Source organism: Rhipicephalus microplus, chromosome 6 (genome assembly GCF_043290135.1).
Source record: "Rhipicephalus microplus isolate Deutch F79 chromosome 6, USDA_Rmic, whole genome shotgun sequence".
Classification (NCBI taxonomy): Eukaryota; Metazoa; Arthropoda; class Arachnida; order Ixodida; family Ixodidae; genus Rhipicephalus; species Rhipicephalus microplus.
In genome coordinates, this window is record NC_134705.1 from 196,095,145 (window position 1) to 196,111,080 (window position 15,936).

Consider the following 15,936-nt stretch of genomic DNA (forward strand, 5'->3'; position numbering starts at 1 on the left):
CACGTCTCTCTTCTCATAGCCGCTATCTATCTATCTATCTATCTATCTATCTATCTATCTATCTATCTATCTATCTATCTATCTATCTATCTATCTATCTATCTATCTATCTATCTGTCTATCTGTCTATCTGTCTATCTGTCTATCTGTCTATCTGTCTATCTATCTATCTGTCTGTCTGTCTGTCTGTCTGTCTGTCTGTCTGTCTGTCTGTCTGTCTGTCTGTCTGTCTGTCTGTCTGTCTGTCTGTCTGTCTGTCTGTCTCGTTCAATAAAATAAATAGGGTATCGCGTTTCGCTGTTTGCATTCGGGTTTTTAAATATGTGAAATTCACCGTTTCGCTGTTTGCATTCGGGTTTTTAAATATGTGAAATTAACTTTTAATAAGTTCCATGTGGTAGCATGTAACTAAGAGGGGCATCAGCAGCCACACAGCAACGAATCGACAATCCAAAGTGACTTAATACAGGTAAAATACCAATACATTTGCCTCGAATTTGAGGCCAAATGAGCGCCGTGAAAACCACGAGCTAGTAAAAGTGAGCTTATGTGATTGGTCGGCGAGATCACGTGATCTGCGGCCTTGGGATAAATTGTTTTAGCAAACGTCTCCCGTCACATAATTTTTCGCCCTCATGGCCGGTATCCTGTCAAGTGTGCGCTTCCTGGTATCTATGTGACCACGTGACTTGCCTTGGTTTCATACAAGCAACGTAAGACTCCAATTGCTGTGAATAATGAAAGTGGGATTGCGCGGCTATATCTTGATTTACAATTAGCGTAACTATCAAAATAATGTGGTTTGTGAAACTGCGACATTATTTTTTTCATTTTTTATCAAAAGTTGTCATCGTAATTTTATTTCGTTTCTTTATTCGCTCCCTTTAGGTCACGAGACCTGTGTTACAATAACTGTCATCACTACTGCTTGTATTGTTGCAAATCTATTACTGCTATATATATATTACTACTATCTTATATTTTACTTATATATCTATTATTTCTACAGCAGCTACTACTATATCTATTACTTTAACAACTACTATTACTACAACTACTCTTTCTACAACTGCCACTATGATGATGACGGCTAAGACAGTTTTCACGTTTAAAAGAAGCGCGAGTGCTTACCGGTTGGATGAACTGTTGTAGGACTCGGTCTAAGCGTTGTAGGAGTAGGCCCAGGAGTAGGCTGCGTTGGTGTAGTAGTAGTCGGTCTTGTGCTAACAGAAACCGTCCTGGTCGGCAACGGCGTTGGTAAAATAATAGTGGGCAGACCCGTGCTAGGTATCGTCGTAGGAACATTCGGGACAACTGGAGTAGGACTGGGATGCGTCGACTGTTCACCAGGCACTGTGGGCCCTACCGGTGCAGGCGTTGTCCTCGGGCTGTCCGTTCCGAGTCGGATTTCAATTGACAGTGAGGAACCGCCGCCGCCACCACCGCCGCTGCTGCTGTCCAGGCCATCGTCGTACAGTGGGTCATCCTTATCTACGCCGCCGCCTGTAACAGTGACGTAGTACGATCTGAAACATTGCAGCAACTGCGGAACATGTACGTCCAATACGTTGTCCGTATAAAAATATCGGGGAAAGTTTTTGAATAAAGTTTTATCAGAGATGTTGCGAAATTTATTCGAAAGTCTTCGAAGTTCCCTTGATGGACACTTTTTCGCCAATGCCTTTATGCTACTCGAATGCGCGCTTCACAGTCGAAAGGCCCGGGTTGCGGCTGTTGGTGTAGCTTCTTACAGATGAATTGTTTTTTTTCCTTTGTTTCTAAAAACGAACCCCACTCGGTACGTATTGGTACAAAATGTAACTCGAAATGTAGAAACAGAAGAAGTTTGACGGGGAGCGTGATTATCCTCAGTGCCGCTGCACAGCATAGTCAACAAAAACAGAGTACGGCCTCCAGGATTTCTCGGATCCGCAAAGAGCTCAGAGCCGCACTTTACGTTTTTGTTGAATGCTACGCGGTGGTGCTCAAAGTCTATTTTTTATATATATTTTTCACATTTCATGTTACTATTTGCAGCAATACATTCTAACTGAAGCTAGCTTTTAGAAAAAAGTAAAAGAATACAACTATAAGAAGTTACAGTAGAAAACAAAAAAGCCACCTTTACAACCGCGATTTCAGCTCGGGGCTTTTTGAGGGGGAAGCTGGCATTCTGCCTCTTTGAGGGAGCCACGCGCGATTTTTCAAAACTACGACACATTTCAGACCACCGATCGCAGCTCCCCAACTTGGTTCACCTTATTGGGACTTCAATTTTCGAAGCTCGTTCTGGGCACTCGCCTGTTGTAGTACACTCCAGGTCATCTAAAAACTCCGTCTAGCCTGAACAAACGCTCGCAGGTGATCGGTGTGGCGTGTTGCGCGTTTCAGAAGTCATTATCTACTACAGCGCATGCGCAGTGCGAGTGCGCTGCGGCGTTCGCGAAATGGAATGTTCGCGATACTTTGTGTACATAACTTTAGTTATACAACTGACAGCTTCCGAGAAACTGTAACCTGTCAAAAAATTGTGTCAGTATGGACAGTCATCTTTCCGACACCTCATGAGTGCTAAACTACCAAATCGGGTAGTGGTAAGAATTAGATGTCATAATATAATGTAATATATATGATATAAAAAGTACAGCACGTGTGACCGGATGAAGAGTAACATCCTCGTACGTAAAACAGTAAAAGTTTTGATATCAATTTAGTTTTACAGCAGAATCACCGAGATAATAACTAAGCAGGCAACAATCGGGGCATCAGGAACTCTCATAACGTGTTGGGTGTTCGAGGCCTGTGCACGTGTTATGAACGAAAAATCGGGCAAACTTGAGAACTCCCTTGTTATTGTTCATTCTTACCTGAGCTAGACGCTGCAAAGGCGAAGATGGCGACCACTAAGGAAATCCAGAAACAGACCAGGCATGGAAGAACGTACCCGAGTAGAACCGAGTAGTCGCTCCGCCTAGGCGTAGTCATTTTCGCCGGAAAGCGAAACAATGAGTGCGATAGCAACGAATGGTATTGTTACATGCGAAGTAAGGAAAGCAGGTAACTCGGTGAAAACGCAAACACGTGCAAATCTATGGCTCGTCTGTCAACACTTGTCAATGTATAGAGTGAACCCGGTCGATCGAAGAGCGCATTCAGTTCGTGTCCTAAGCCACGGCCTTGCGAGTGACGCAGATGGCACCGGCAAGCGAGTGCGATAGCAATAAAGTAGATTGTTATGTACAATGTAAGGATAGCAGCTAACTCCTTTTAGCACACGGAGACTTGACTTAACGGAAAGCTGGTGCAGGGAAACGCGATGTACAAAGTAAGGTGAGCAGTTAACTCCTTTAGCACATGGAGACTTCACTTAACGGAAAGCTGGTGCAGGGAAACGCGATGTACAAACTAAAGATAGCAGCTAACTCCTTTTAGCACACGGAGACTTGACTTAACGACGAGCTGATGCAGGTAAACACGATGTACAAAGTAAGGATAGCAGTTAACTCCTTCAGCACACGGAGACTTCACTTAACGGGGAGCTGGTGCAGAGAAACGCGATGTACAAAGTAAGGATGGCAGTTAACTAATTTAGCCCACGGATACTTCACTTAACGGGGATCTGGTGCAGGGAAACGCGATGTACAAAGTAAGGATAGCAGTTAACTCCTTTAGCACATGGAGACTTGACTTAACGGGGAGCTGGTGCAAGGAAACGCGGCCGCTTCATCGAGCGAAGCGGCCTTCGCGCTGTCTATCGCTTCTACGCTAACCGCTGGACGCATGTACAAAGCTATGAGCTTTGTATGCGCGTCTAGCGGCTGACAGGAGTATGAAGTTTCAATTCGATACAATCAGTTGGTTATCGAAACGATGATACTTTCTTTAGTACATGGAGCTCAACGTCCCTAAACCACAATATGATTAGGGGGGGAGGCGTAGTAGAGGTCTCCGGAAATCTCGACCATCTGGGGTTTCTTTAAACTGCACCTAAATCCAAGTACTCGGGCCTCAAACATTTTCGCCTCCATCAAAGATGCGATCGCTGCGGCCGAGCTTTGACCTATCGACCTTCGGGTCAGCATATGGTGGTTTTGGGACGTTAAACCCCACATATCAATCAACCTCCGGGTCAGCAGTCTAGCAGCCATAACCACAAGGCAACCATTGCGGGCCAAAGAAAGTTCAAATATTCGCATCCTCGATAGTCTAATGCCTCGCGTACCACGGCCAGTAGACATATACTGGCCGCGGAGGTACGGCTGCCGCGATAGGTCGCAAGCCGCGTACAGACCAGCAAAATCACTTTTGCGGGTCGACTCCGACTCGCTCAGACTCAACCCCGTATTCAAAACGCTCCTCGACTCGAATTTCGTCCTTCCTTTGACTGAGTTGAGCACTGCGCTGCTTGCTCTACTGAAATTGACGCTGTGCTGCTCAAGAATCGCTGCATAATATTGCCGATATACAGTGACCTGGTCTGCCAAGAGACGGCACTCCCACTGACTATTTCAAGTCAAGGTGAAGCTTTGAGAGAAGGTACGTTCTAGAATACGGCGATCAGACTCAGACTCGGTCCGACTCTTAGCGAGTCCAGGCGAGTAATACTTTGGCGAGCTTGAGTCCGGCTGAGTCCGGCTGCGGAAGTGTGTTCGATTGCGAGTGAGTCCGGTTGAGAAAAACTGAAGCGAGTCCGAAGAAAAGTTTGGATGAGGAAAATATTGGTGAGTCTGGGTCCTAGCGGGCCCTAATCGTAAAATATATTTGACGGAGTCTGAGCGAGTCCGACACATGTCGTAAGCCGTACCAGCACTGAACCTGCTGAGGGCGTATATCTTTCGACGTGAAAAAGACGAGCGGCCATGCTTCTGCTTTGGATGTTGATCCGGTCTGTTATAACATGCCTTATATGTAAACAAGACAATTTTGCCCAAACGTTTGTTTTCGGAACGTTGCACGAGTGTCGTCATGCGTCACGCGGACCTCTTAGCTCTATTCGTTAGTTCTCTCAAAGAAAAAGATCAGGACCAAAGGTTCTAGCATGCGCCTTACTGAGGCCCTGACCCTTGTGCGATCAGTGCTCGGCGAAGCAACATGACTTAAGAGGAACAGCACACACCAAAATGGGATCGTTGTGGTCAATACTAAAATGTTGCATATTAGTCAATGTGCAAAAATCATGTCGACTAGCGTCCCAGTACTTACCCAGAGTCGACTCCTAAAACAAAACAAAAGGGGTGGCAATTAATGGGTACAAAATCATCTAAAATTGTTATGAGTGGAAATTTCTGTGACTGCAAAGAATGAGTCATACTGTGTGAGTGATTTTGTGCAGCGATACCGCTGTCACAGGATAGGAGTGCAACCGCTAGTTTCATTCCCACGCTTTCATACGTGAAAGCTCATGGCCTGACCCACGGAGCAAGAACTTCTTTCTCCGTAGGCCTAACCACACGTGCACGCATCAGGGCGCCGGCGCGTGGCGTGTTGTTGCGGTGGTGCGCCCTCTCTCTACGAAGGGAGAGAGTTTTCAGCTGCACGACGCTTCGCGCCCTCTCTCTCCTTGCGGAGGGGGCGCGGCTCCGCGTCGACACGCCACGCGCTGACGCGCTGCAACGCGCAAGTGTGGTTAGGCATTGCCATTGAGCGACACACGTTGAAAAGCGCACTTGCCCCCTGGTGAGTGCTGCATTCACCAAACTCACTTCGCTGCGATGGGGTGTCTAGCCTTGACAACAGTTTGAGAATATAAATAAATTGTTATTTGACATTGACAGCAGTTTGAGAATAAATGAATTCATAGAAGCCGAATTCATAGCAATTAATAAACAATCATTTTCGTAATATACGAATAGTTTTATGCTATAAGACCTACTACAGCGAAAACAAAACAAAACAAAACAAAAAACATTGCTGCTCTCACTCTCGACCAGCATATGGCAACGGTCACTGCGCCAGTACTAGTCATGGAAGGGCCGTATCTAGGTCTTTTGCACCATTTATTTTAAGCGCTGTTCAAAGCTGCGAGATACTACTTAAAGATTACACGAAGTAAGGAACATCTGTTGTCATAACTAAGTACTCATTGCAAAGTACACACCCTTTTTAGGGGTGAATCTCCTTGGGGTGTGAGTCGTTCCCTCGTAGTTGTTTGTCGTAGTAGCCACTTCGAGTTAGTTTCAAGAATTGCTCAATGGATGGCGTTGTGTGTATATGTCCTCGGAAATAATCACTAGATGGCGTTATTGGTTTTTGCATAATGAAAATACACAGCATATACACGGTGTGAATGATAAAGAGTGGGGCGAAGCGTCCGCCCGTACATCCGATGCGTACTCTAGTGTGATAGGATGCGTATTCTAGTGTCTGTACGGCCGGACGGACGCTTCTCCCCACTCATCATTATTCACTCCGTGAATATGCTGTGATATTTTTGTGGAGCAGCGCGTCGCTGGAGTGACATTCTGGGGGCTTGAATTAACTCGCTCAAAATGGCACTACATTTGACCAGGTTAAGGAAATGAGAAAAGATAGTCTCATGACAGTGGCGCCGACTCATCTTTGCCTGTCAGTACAAAATCAACTGACGCCACTGAGGGCGTTCTACCGAAGGTTGCCAGAACTGCGATCTTCGAAAATTCGTGTTAGATTTCTTGCGTGAAATGAGCGGAACTTCATCACTCCTTATAAAGTAGCTGCGCCAGCCTACTTGAATGCTTCATATTCGGTTCCGGTAATTCCATTATTTCCGTGTACGGATATCATATATTTTCCTCGCAGAAGCCATATGTGTTTACGGATGCCGTATGCTTTTTCTGACGGAAGTGATTCATATTTACGGATGCAATATAATTTCCTTGTATGTGTCCGTGTTCCCAGGCGAATCTTGCATGAACATATCGAATCATTAGAATGGTGAGCGGAACGTTTCTGTTAGGCGCCCTTTTTGTTATGTTGAAACTTACGTACATACTTCGAAATGTCGAAACGTGCATACGTATTTTGAAGCATAATTTCACTTATTATGTTCTAATAATACTTTCTGGACACCTGGCTCAACCCTAATTGAAAACAGGAAAAAAAAAGTTAATTGCCGATTTTGCGATAAATGCGACCGCACTGAGTTGGGTCGAGCTACTGTACAGCCACGCATTACGTCAGCATCACGATGAGTCGGAAGACTATACATGCGTGATTGCGTCAGCATGGACATACATTGCGTCAGGATGGACGTACATTGCGTCAGCATGGACGACGAATCGAGACACCATACAACTGCACGTAACGTTAACACGACGACTAGTCGATAGGCTAAACTGTACAGTACGTTAGCATGACGAGTCGAGCGAGTGTACAACTGTACATTGCAGTAGCACGGTGCCGGTTCTAGCAACAGTTCGACTCTAGAAGCGTGAAAGAGACCTAACACAGGCGGAGGAACACATAGGACGAGTGCTCGTCCTGCTTTCTGATCACTGGGTGCGCGCTTGTCCTGTGCCCTGAGCACGCCAAACTAATTAATAACTGGGGCTTTACGGGGTGAAACCTCGATGTGACTATGAGGCGTCCTGCAGAGAAGGGCTCAGAAAATTCTGATCATCTGGAGTTCTGGTTCTGAACATTAGGAGTTTACTCACGTCGCAAAGTACATGGGAACCGTGCTAGCATTTCGCTGGTCCGAAGGTCGTGGGTTCGTGTCCGCAACTGAGCACCGTAAGCGCTGCTCCGGCGCGGTGTACAGCACGCCAAAGGAGAAATAGTGATTCTAAAACTGGAATCGTTATAGCTGTGTAATTATGTCCGTTTATTCAGTTCTGCACTACGCATTGTGTATTTTATACAATTTCTTTTCGGACAGGTTAAAGAGCTGAAATACCAGATTATTTGGCTGAGACTTAATTGAAAATGGAGGGGGAGAAATAGTGAGAGAAAGGAAGTGGCTGAGACGTAATTGAAAATGGAGGGGGAGAGAGAGTGAGAGAAAGGAAGGGGTAGATTTTGTGGAAAATGTGAAATAAACGCTTTTCTTCATTGCGTCGGATCGAGCAGTTGTACATCTGTACGCTACAATGGCGTTATATCGGTTCGAGCAACTATAGCTATAATATTTCATAAAGTCGGGCCACTGTAATTATGTGCAAGGCGGAACACTCTTGGGGTGAACATAGCCTAGCATGTCCGCATAGAGTTGCTGTATAAGCTACGTCTAGGTAGCATGGTTGGGTGGAGGTCTGCAACCATGCCTGGTTAGCAATGGCAGGTATGCGGCGAAGCCACTCTGCTTATGCTGCAGGCGACATTGGCACAGTTGCTTACGTTACAGGAAAGAAGTAACCGATTGCAGTTACGATTACTTCCTTCAAAATGTAACTGCTATCAATTACAGTGCCAGGAAAGTAACTGAGCAATTGCACAGTTGTAATGGATTACTTTTGCGTTGATTAAATTTAGTAACACCAGTTAGTAACAGCAGTTCGCTCAAACTACAACCACAATAACACTAGTTCACTCAAACTACAACCAACTACTGTGACTTGCATGGTAGACATAAGGTTAGAAGGTTGCGTGAAGGCTGGGAGGCTTACTGTGGTATATTGCTACACCTTGGTAACAATCAATAGTTTTTCGAAGTTGTATTCGCTGAGTCTTCCACGTTTTCTTGTTCAAATGTCGGCTGCTACAACAAAACCCCTCTCAATGCATGCACGTGCTGTATAGAAAAGTGGTATATAATGCTGAAACGTCTTGCGCACCAACTTGTAGTTGAAAGTGTGCTTCGATGCAATAGTGTCCATGTCCACTATGAAGCGTTGCGCTTCGCTGTTGCTGGCGCTCGGGTGAAGGCCTGACCACATGAACGCGTTGCAGCGTGTGAGCGCGAGGCCTTTTGACGTTACGCTGCGCCATCTTCATATGGAGAGAGAGAGAGAGAGAGGGCACGCAGTTTCGCGTAGCCGTGCGCCCTCTCTTTTTCGACAGGGACCCGGTGCGGCGCTTCGTCCGAAAGCTACGCGCTGACGCGCTACGACGCGTACATGAGGTTAGGATTTGCTTGTAGAGCGGATAAAGCCAAGGAAAATGAGAAAAACCGCCATGCCTGCGCGGACCACGCAGTGCAGGCAAGCGAACGCTAGAAGAGCGGCCTTTCAGAGCATTTTCTAAGACACTCTTTGGAAAACTGCTACAAGCACACTTGCTGGGTACTATAGTGAACTAGATCAGATTCTAGTTCACTATACTGGGTACTATAACCACTACGCCATAATCATAATTTCTGTGTAGTAGGCCCGCATTCAATATGCTATACTTCGTCATTCATCGGAGAAGCATTCTATCCGCCACACACTTGCAAGGCATTTTGTGCAAATTTTTATGCAGTATAGTTTTGTGCAATTTTTTAATGCCTGAAGTGGGTATGCGCCGCAGTTATTAGGTTATTAAGAACAAGCTTTTGTAATGGGTTGGAGCATTGGACGGCCCACTCGTTACGCAATTCTCATTGTGTTACGCCTGGTTGTACTTTAGTTGTTCTAAAACGCTTTACTACTTATATTAACGCGATTATTTTCCCGACATCAAGCCTGTCTAAGGAAAATTCGCAAACGAGTTCCAAGCACCATCGAGTCACTTCGTTTCATGTAGGCAAGTTTTTTTTGGAATATTTAAGCACAGTTTTCCGTAAAAAAAACTTACAAGGATTTATGTGACATGATTCTTCCTGTTCCACTACACCGCTCTCAGTGCTGAGCTGGAGCATGAAGCGAAATGATAAAGTGCGTTAAAAGGATGCCTGTGCGTCCGGGGGTCAAGCTTCATGCCGGTGTCTTGCAGTTAAGACGTGGATGTTTGACAAAGGTCTATTTGTTCCGTGTGGTGATCACTGCTTGAAGCTTCATGCCGGTGTCTTGCCAGTTAAGACGTGGATGTTTGACAAAGGTCTATTTGTTCCGTGTGGTGATCACTGCTTTTTGTGTCGGAAGCCCGAAATTATAGAGCACGTTTTTCTTCATTGTAGGGACGTGGTGTTGTTCTGGTATGTCCTGCAAATGGCAATAAAGCTTTTCGTCTGGGCGTGCAGATCTAGTCATTGATAATGAGAATGGTTTTTCATATGACATCATTTTGCTATTGGCTCTGCGTAGTATTTGGAGGTCGCGCATGTCTATACATCATGTTATGTCGATGCTCGACGAGCAATAGAGCACTTTTGATATTCTTTAGCATTGTTTCTGGAATTGCAAAAAAATGCAAATTTATATGCCCGACTGGTACCTCGCATGGAATCACTATTTTACACGAAACAATTGTAAAAAAGTTGTACTGTTGAGAATTGTAGAAGCATCGCAATAATAATAATAATAATAAAAACCGGCCTGGAGTGGCACGCATCCTGGTTCGAATTCGATTGCGTCTTTGGCGTTTTTATTTGCTGAGGTTTTTTTTCTTATTTCGTGCGATAGTGGTTACAGACACAGGCGGTGGCGGCGGACAACTATGGCGCCCCACGTGACTCGTGTTGTGATCTCATAACAGCTTTCGTTGTAAAAATGAGTCCTGTGGGACCCTGAACAGACGAGGGATCCCCGCAAAGCATTTGCATATTCTTCAAGAGCAGAACTGCTCTATAGAAGATTGGTTTAAACTTGATCTTGAAAAGAAAAAGTTATTGATTACCGGTAACGACTTTGAAGAAATATATCAGCATTACCGGGAACGTTAAAATTTGGAAAAAGCGAGCAATTCTAGTACAAAATTACAAGAAAATGTAATTGATTACAAGAAATCAGCTACTTGTGACGCGTTACGTACAACTCTGCACCGCGAGCCTTTCGCGCGATGGAAGGCGCCCGACGCGTAATTATGATTCGCTTGATCCACGATGGTAGCGTGTCATTGCAACCTTTCACTCGTACATGCATGAGCACATGAAGCAGTGGGGGGGGGGGGTGATGTTATTACCATTGCACATTATATGGTACCTTGCGGCGAGAGCGAAAAAAAGTATGTTGCGTGAATATAACTGCAACTACAGTGAAAGCCGTAATACTTACCCGACTCTCTGAAACCTAAATGAAAAACGTAAGAGAAAAAAATGTTGATTTGCGGTAAATGCGACAGATGAGTTGCAACATGGGATAGGACACCGAAGGGTTCATTCGTCTGTTAGTTATGCATTGAATGGCGGATGGACAGTGTGAACGTCCCCGTTGCAATGGGGCAGTGACCTGTGAGCCAGTCAGTTGAGTCTCGCCTAATGCCTCGCCTACCTCGTGTAACTTTTTTAAGATGTGAAGCAGCTCTTTGGCCTGCCAGTGTAACGCTGTCCCTCACCGCAGGTGTTGGAGTGGTGTCGAGTAGGTCGCGCTGCAGCTGCGCGTTGACGTCACGCTCCCCCTGTTCTTGTTGAAAATGTTCTTGTTTTAAGGGTCTAATATTCGTGGCACGTGCAAGTATGCTTGATTCTTGTTCGTGAGCCACGTACAATGCACTGTATCTGCATTCTTAAGTTCTGCTAGTAAGTATCCTACGAGCGAGAGTACACTGTACAGGGATTATATTGTAACATATTCCCGTTTTTGAAATAAAAAATAAATGTGTCTGCTTACCCGAGCCTGAGTCCGCTGGGCTTGGGGTACTAAAACCAGACTGGAAGGAACTCTCATCCGCTGTAGTCCAGAAGGAAGGAAAAAGTGCAGGGTTGGCAGCAGCACGTAAGAATCGGCCTCATTGGAGCTTATTGAGACGAGATTTTCTATTATTTTGCATTACAAGATAGTCCGAAAGATAGAAGCATAAAAAAGAAAAAAAAGAAAGTGGCAAGCGAATTTTCTCGAAATAAGCTGTCATAATGTGCGGCAAACTCGTAAAAAAAATTAAGCCCAGTTCCGCACAAGTTTGATCTAAAGAAACCATGAAGCTGGGTGGCACCGGCGAGCGCACACACATTTTCTACCAATTTGGAATCTGTTTCTAAGAAATACCGTCTCAAGCACATTGTTTTGGTCTTTCACTCTTCCTTCTCAGTCTACGACACGAACTTATGGGCTCGCTCGAAGCCATGCCTACTACGACCGGTGCTCAGAATTGTGAGGCGCTTATTCGCCCTCTTTGCACCCAGCCTTGAACATGCGGGAAATGTCATACGGATCCTGGCTGCGAGTGGGGCATCAAGGACAGCAGACAATGCCATCACCTAAGCAGCTGTGGCATGAAAATTCAACTCTGGCGATTTTTCGAGGTCAGTGGATTTTTCGAGTTCAGTGGTCACAGAGTACGTTCATTTAATTGAGCACGTTTGCGTCTTTCATGCCAAATTGCAAGGTTAAGAGTTTTGCAGATTCCTTTCAAATCAATTTTATAGCTTGTCTCCGAACGCTCACTTCGCTTGCCGGAATTGATAGCAACATTGTGTGTGTGACGTTCATTTTTACAAACGGAAGTTTTTGTTTCATTATTACGGTTTTTTCTTTCGAAATAAAAATATTTTCGAATTTTTTGAGCATTTAAACTATCGGGCGCGTGACAAAAGTGTCTCAGCAACATAAAATCACCATTACCCTGATTTGATAAAAAAATCGCTTGGCTTGGCCTTTAAGAACCAATTCCATCCCGCTCTCAAAGGTGGGTGACCAGCGGAACTGACGGACGCAGAACCAAAAAGCACTTCTGTTTGGGTGAGCTGGTGCTTTAGTGCACTCTACAGTGACGCTGAATACACTTCGTGAAAAATGGCGGACTGAAGAGGCGAAAGTGACGTACTGAATCATTACGACAGCGTTGTTGTGACGATCTCGTGATGAACAATTTGATCCTCGGCAATATTCTGAAATTGAAGCTGCGAAGGAGATTTAGCTCACGCAGTGAAAAACTCCCCCCCCCCAAGAAAAAAAATGATTGAGCCAGTTGGGCGCCCACGCTGCAAGCGCGTGAGCGTACGTGATTGGCTAGTGCGATGAGGTGGTACGTGTAGTAAATACACCGCTAAATTTAAACTGGAGTGCTTACACTTGATTAGTCAAAGTGAGATCGCGCTTGACCTGTGGGCAATAGCGCTTTATTACCAATTATTTAAGTTGGTAGTAATTATTAAAAATGCGAATCGATTTATCACTACTTTGTACTGATACTCATCATCATTATTTCTTTTATTGCATCACTATTCTATCTGGTCAGTGCCTCCGTGGCACAGGGTACACCAAGACAGCAATGCCCGACAAAGATATACTTGGTCCTTGCTAAGTTGAAAGAATTGTGACATACCCATGGTTGAGAGCACTTGGACGTTCTAGTTGAGCAACGAGAGTCTCGCGATGTGAAAGGCTGCAAAAAGTCGACCACAGAGTGAGGCGTTGTGTACCTGAGACACAGTGGAGTAACGGCTTTCTGTGTGAGCGATGCGGGCGGCTAAAACGCGTAACTATGCCCAGGCTGGTAACGGTTCGTGAGGCCACTATTAATTGGTCGTTAGACTGAGTAGTACCCAGCGTCCAGACCAACCCTTAGGTACGCTTCACCTCAGTGCACACGTGGACAGCTAAAAACGCACCGACTTGGACACTGAGTAGTATCCAGTGTCCAGGTCGTAAGGAGCCCGTAGTTTGCTTGAAATGAGGTCATCGTGTCTGCGAAACCTTTGAGTTCTAGTAAGTCTTGAAGCTGCGTCCAGAAGACGTGACAGCAGGAATGGCAGGTATTGTGACTGATGAGTGACAAAAATAGTATCAGTGATGTAATCTGCTGCCCCGCCCCGCCCATGCCTGCCACAGTGACCTCTGCCCTTTTGATGCTCCAGTCACCCTTAACGGTTTATACCGGTACCATATACTTGGGGCCCGTTTTACTGTTTGGCTTCTTCTCGTGCGGGACAGAAGAAACGACACCACAAAGAGTGTAACTGGGAACTACGGCGTGACAACCCTGGACAGTCCACCAGTCGTCCGGTCCAGCCCTCCGCTGTGAGAGACTGCTACCGTCAAGTGCACGTCGCATGATCGTACGTTGTGTACGGATGTACCTGTGGCCACCATGTGTGGATACTACCGGGACGAAACACTTCCGCCTGTTACGTCATGGAAAGACTGTCCCAAGGAGCGACGCGTCGCACGGACCTACTTACAGAAACGCAGGTCGTCACGACGAAGGCACTTCTCTTGAGGTTGGTTGGGACTGTCGGGTACCAAAGGAGATCAGGTGGTAAGACTGGTCATCAGACCGGAGCGCAGAATGGACCGCCGAGCTGAATCATCGTTGCCGCAGTGTAATGACCGAGGTAGAATTCCTGAGCACGTGAGGCGAAGATAGCTCGTGCCGTGCCATCGAAGATGACCATTACCGATTGGGTTGAACCTTGGTAAAACGATGAAGAGGAATGGGGTATTCGGTCATCATCATCATCATAATCGTCGTCGTCGTCATCACCATCGTCGTCGTCATCATCATCGTCATCATCATCATCATCATCATCATCATCATCATCGTCGTCATCGTCATCATCACCATCATCATCATCAGTGTGGCTAGGAACCGGCCGTTCATCTCGTTAAGGGAACAGAGTAAGCCCTATACCCAACATGTATTTTAGGCCAACTTGATGTACCTTTTTCTCCATAACCATAAAAGTTACAGTAATTATTTTCCTATCACTGTGATCATAAGCCATTCCTTTTTTTACTGAAGCAGAATTATCCTTGAACTTAAGACAATTTTTTGTATTTTTACTTGAAATACCTAATTATAATCTGTCAATCAGTGTTAAGTGTGTTAAAAAAGCACTTGTCCATACAAGAATAATTCTGCTTCAGTATATTCTCCACCACGTTCTCTAAATACTGGCTGAAATCGATGTTTCTAGGTACAATGGTTGCTGCTAATCATTAATATCACTTTTTCTTTTTGAGTTGAGGCGTCTGGCCTGGCGGGCGTCCTTTGTCGCTTCGCAGCCCTGTCAGCGAAGCACAGTTAATGCAGGTCAAGTGCGCGTAAAGGCCCTGCACTGTGTAGCGACCTGGCGAAATTCTAAGCGAGTTCAGCACATTCACCCGAGCTATGCTGCCATCATTGAAGGTGATTACATCGTCAAGACTGCATATTTTCAGTGTTAGGTGTCCGAGAAACACGTTTTTTGTAGAGTGCTCCCACACGACATTGTTGAACGACTCGTTGGGGTTTTGAGTTTTCCCAGGGTGGCATTTCGCAAGTTATTCGGGATTAGCAAGTCGCTCATAAATTGGCCTCAAAAGAGGTGCCGGAAGTTGTTGGTTGTGAACGTATGGTGCACCACTGAACTGGGCTTCGTTGAATTTCCACCAGGTATCAGCTTCCTTCGGACAAAGGCCATGGAATGGATTGGTTGATCCGTTGACGCCATATGGAAATGTGCGACCCAGAGAGGCTTTCGCATGTCCTCCAAGCGGCCTATATTTCTTCTAATGGCTAAACCATAATACTTTTAGAGCTCTGCGAACAACACGCGCAAGATACTTTTAACTACTACTAAACATTGACGCTGCAGATGAAGCACTTGTTGCCAGACTGAGTATCATTCCAACCGAACTAGCCAAAAAGTTAGTGCCCTTCATTTCGGCGCGTTTTAGCTGCCCACGTGTGCACTCAGGTGAAGCGTACCTAAGGGGGGTGAAGCAGGCCGCCGCATAGGTTTCGAAATATGTGATTTTTAGACAGAAAAAAGTCGCGTTAGAACAAACAAATGATTGATTCTGGTTCAGAAAAGGCTGCAGATTTCAAATTGCGAAAAAGAAAAAAAAACATTTTTTGTACATTCTTTCTTATATATCCTGTCCCCTTAAACGAGGTGAAAAATCTAAATACGTAGTTTTTATGTTCTCAAGGCAATGTGAAACACAAATTAAGAGTTGTTAAAAGCCCAATGGGTTGCTCCCACTAACAGATATAGGGAAACATGTATATAGTTTCACATAG

General features: G+C 45.3%; 1 protein-coding gene across 1 annotated transcript in view; it reads right to left on the reverse strand.

Annotated features, from left to right (window-relative positions):
* The window catches only part of LOC142766114 (uncharacterized), a 34,307-nt gene extending 32,811 nt beyond the window's left edge, over positions 1-1,496 (reverse strand). Inside the window, exon 1 of the mRNA XM_075867963.1 lies at positions 1,132-1,496. The gene's annotated coding sequence lies outside the window, so the exon portion shown is untranslated. The remainder of the gene's footprint in view (positions 1-1,131) is intronic.
* Positions 1,497-15,936: the final 14,440 nt, after the last annotated feature.